Raw genomic sequence first — 4,445 nt, 5'->3', positions numbered from 1 at the left:
GGCGGGTTTTTTTTTTTTTTTTTTTTTCCAATGTAAGTAGCACATGGTTTAAATATGAATGACTGAACTTGTGATCTAGTCCTTGTCTGGTAATTGTGGATTAATGTCAGCGTTAATCAGCCCCTCAAAGGGAGAGAGAAGCTGGGCTTTTCCCTTGTTGTACCTCATTCAGCTTCTGATTTCCACGGCCCCACCATTTATGTGCAAGATTTGAAATGGTTGTCAGCTTCCTCTGAGGACTGAGCTTGAAGCCTCTCTGCCAGCTGCTGTTAGAGATGCAGAGCCGAGCAAGGGTCAGGAGGGAAGCTGACCTGGCTGACTGAAGAAGGGGGAACCCCAGGACTCTCCACTCATCTCCAAGACTTGTGGTCCCCAGGAACGTCTGGAAACAATGGGGACATTGTTGGTCGGCTGTTTGGTAGATGCTATTTATAAGTGACTTTAAACCTTCTCTTGGCTGTTAAGAAATGTGTTCTAGATTTAGCTATTTATTGTTTGCGGCCTGCATGCTGAAACAGTGCTTACGTTGTCTCCACGTGTATGGGCCTGTGGAGACGGTCGTATGTTTTGCACATTTCGTAGCTGTTGGTGTGCTTTGCCGTGTGCCTGCACGCAGACACACAAAAAGAAAACTTTGGGACTATAATTTGGAGGATAAGTAAAGGGTGGGTGGGGGAAGGGTGCATTTTTGAAGTGTCCGGACAGAGACAGATTCCGAGATGGAAACTTAAATTACATCCCAGAGGCAGGGAAACTATGAAGTCACCGTTCCTAGACCACCCCTTACTGAGGTTCCACGGTCACACTGACGGCAGGACCCACAAGGGCAGGGTATTGGTCTGCCCTCCTTTCTCCTGTCTGTCTGACTTACCTAACTTTGGTCTCGGCTGCTGACACTTGGAAAGGACCAAATTACTTGATAGTATTTCCCCCTGTTTGTGTAATAGCCTGAAACCTTGGAGAGGTTCCAGAATACTTCTGTATATAGGGCACAGGTGAAGACATTGTCCAAAGCTTATTTATTTATCTATTTATTTACCCTGGCTGAGTAACCACACCAGTAGGGGGAAAACTAAAATGTGTTGAGTGTAAACAAAGTCACTGGCCGGGCTAGAAATTCTCCCTGGAAAACATCCATTTTGATACAATGTAAACGTTAGTGTTCACCCTTAGATACATGTTGAAAGAGAGCTTTGGTACACGGAAGTGGCATCTTTGGTCACACACCATGCCAAAGTGAAGAGGTGGCCAGTGGAGGTCTTCCGGTCCTGTCGGGATCATTTGTGAATACATTCTTTGCCCCTCTTAAGTACTTGTTTACTAAACATGTGCAGTGGTAGGTATTAGTGTTAGATCACAGTGGGCACTTCCCTGGGGATCTGGGGAAGACCAGAGCTTGCAACTCTGCCTGTTTTGATCCCTATTTCTCACAGTGCTGTATTAAAAAAAATAGGATTTAAGACAGATAACCACCTTTACATTGTGAGTGTGTTTGCCTTGTCTAACGACAGATAATTCCTTAACATTTCTCTTCACCTTAGTACTTTAGGCTAATTATACACGTCTGTCTATGCCATGAGTAAGTGGACTGTAGTCGGACCAAAAGAAAACAAATGAGCCCTTGGACCATTTGTGCAGTCAGTTTCTGGTCCTTAGATGTATCCTAAGCAGTAAGTGTCTGATTGTACCCTGGTGGTATGATCAGTTGTCTCGTAGCTGTCTCAGCTCCACAGTTTACAATGCAAATCTGTCTCAAGATCTTCACGTCACTGCTGCTGAGAGCAGGGAGAATTCTCTGCAGCTGTTTCAAAGTTGTGGCCTGGCCTTGAATCCTCTGTTAATTACTGTGTGAGCCAGAGGGAGCTGCCCAGCAAGGGTGGGCCCCCAGCCGGCAGGGGAACTTTCTAGACTCCCCGCTCGTTCAATTGATCTAGGCATTCGGGCCTGCTACTTGACCATTCTCGCCCTGTGAAATGTCCCACACTTTGAAGCAAATACAATTCACAGCACAGTACACACAAAAACCCTGGCATAAGACAGGGGAGGTTCTTCTTATTTTGTGAGCCGGTTGCCCTGGAAACGGATAACAAAGGGCAGCCTTCCACTTCTGGCATAATGGTGGAGCCTCTTTTCTCAGGCTTGACACCTGTCTGAATAAGAGTGATTAGAGCCGCATAATATCCCTCTCTTGGCTATTGAATATGTGGTTCACATACCAAACCCTGTAGAAGTTAGAAGACGGTCGTGTTCGTATGTTGTTTGCTTCCACTACATTTTTGAGGTTTTGTAAAACTGTTATTTTTTTTTTCACGATGTGAAACTGAAGGTCAATAAATTATTAGAGATTTTCTCTTCATCGTATGTGTGAGTTTTTATTTGACAGCAATGAAGTTTTAAGCATTGGAAATGTCTTTTCTCGTTACATCAAAATGAAGGTTATTTTAAGTGTTTTCTGAATGTATCTTTAACCATTTAGCACCGATTTCTATGGAAGGAGTTTTGCACATAAAAAAATTATTTGACTCTTTATCTCCTCTCCCTTCCTTCTCCTTTCCTCTTCCTTCTCCCCTCCCTCCTCTCACTCTCTAGCTGACTTAAACTCTCAAAAGTAGACAAGGCTGACCTTGAACTCTGTTCCCTGTCTCTGCCTGAGTTCGGCATCATGAGAGTAGGAAATCTTTAAGCAAAGCAGCATTCATCCTTTCTGTGTCACTTGTAAGCTGAAGTGCTCTGTGCATTCCTTATATTGGAATCTAGACTATGCTTCTTAGTGGGTTGTACCTTGTTAAAGAGCTATCTGAGGAAGGGGTGGAGCCTCGTTCTCCCTATCCAATGACACCCAGGTTTGAAGGGTGTCAGTCATTCTCTGGAAGGAGGCAGAATGCAGTGTGATCTGCAGACACACTTGGCTGCTTCTGAGTTGACAGCTGGCTGTATGTGGAGCTGGATGAAGCCTCCTGCTCTCTCTTCACAGTGGCTTCATGTCACACTGATGTCCCTTTATCACTTGGGCCAGGCCCCTGATTGTTCCCGTGTGCAGAGCAATGTTGTGCACAGTCTTCCCTGGCCAGAAACTAAATGCAACCTAATAGAGACTCTAGGAGTCAGTCTCGTGAGCAGGCATAATGCAGTTACAACTGCTGGACCTTGACCAAGGTGCCAGCAGAGGCCTTGAGTTGACAGAAGGCTCAGCTGGTTCCATGCTGGGTGAGGCTGGGGTAGAGCCAAGCTTTTGGGAACAAATGTCTGAGTCTTTAGATTCCAAAGGCAGAGTGTGTGTGACCTGTGGAAACCTAGTGGTTCACACAAGTAGGACAACAGATGATGGGGAAGAGGGGAACTTGACACAAGTTCATAAGTGAAACTTTGGAAGAGTGGAGAATAACTGCTAATGGAGACTTGTTATGAACAGAACTTTTAAAATTGTGTATATGTGAGTGTGTGTGTGCCCTAGATGGCAATTCGCAACTGTGTACACATGCATTGGGAAGCCAGAGGACAACCTCGGTGTTGTTTAGTCACAGGTGGCACCCACTTTGCTTTTTCAGATGGTCTCTGACTGGCCTTGGGGCTGGCTCACTAGGCTAGGCTAGGCTGTCTGTCCAGTTAGCTCCAGGGATTCGCCTGTTACTGCCTCCCCGGCTCTGGGATTATAACCATGTGCTACTGTACGTGGCCTTCAAAGTTGATTCTGGGGATGGAACTCTGGTCCCTAGGCTTATATGACAAACACTTCACCAGCAGAACTGTGTCCCCAGCCCTGGACAGATTTTTGTGTGTGTATGTAGCTCAGCTGGGACACGGGGACATATGAAGAAGGTGTTTCATATTATAACCTCTCACCTTCAGACAGCAGAATCAGCTCGAACATGAAAGTTTCAACGACTTCTGTTTGCATGGCAGCAATCTGTCCCTGGTGGTAAAACTAGGGGTGCCTAGCACATTACCAGGGCGTGCTGTCAGGAGTCTGACAAGATTCTCTAGACTTTGTTCTCCTGGGCTTGGACCTTAGTTCTCATGATCACGGTGTGGCAGCTACACCCCCAGAATCATATCTGTTTTCTGAGGAGATCAGAATGGGTAAAAAGACATGCCCAAGGAAGTGCTTTATTTTCCTTAGCATGCTAATAGTTTGCCTAACAGATTCACTTTTAATCTCTTGATAAGAACCAGATCATGTGAACTTATCAAGATGGATGAATGGCTAGGGAAAGAATCCCCCACCCCCAAGCCAGTGGCACTGATTTCACCAGTAAGGGGAAAAAGAGAACCGACAACTGATGAGCCCAGGTTATCCACTACGGTGGGTGGCTGTGTGGGGTTGCCTCTCACAGTCAATAGCAGAGCCACTGTAAACCACAGTTCTGTTGACATGTGTGGGTGCCATGATGAACTGAGGACCCCGCTAGTGAGCTTGACAGTCACTGGCTTAGATACATGCAGAA

The sequence above is a fragment of the Rattus rattus genome, chromosome 3 (genome assembly GCF_011064425.1).
Source record: "Rattus rattus isolate New Zealand chromosome 3, Rrattus_CSIRO_v1, whole genome shotgun sequence".
NCBI classification, from domain to species: Eukaryota; Metazoa; Chordata; class Mammalia; order Rodentia; family Muridae; genus Rattus; species Rattus rattus.
This window is presented reverse-complemented; position numbering follows the sequence as displayed.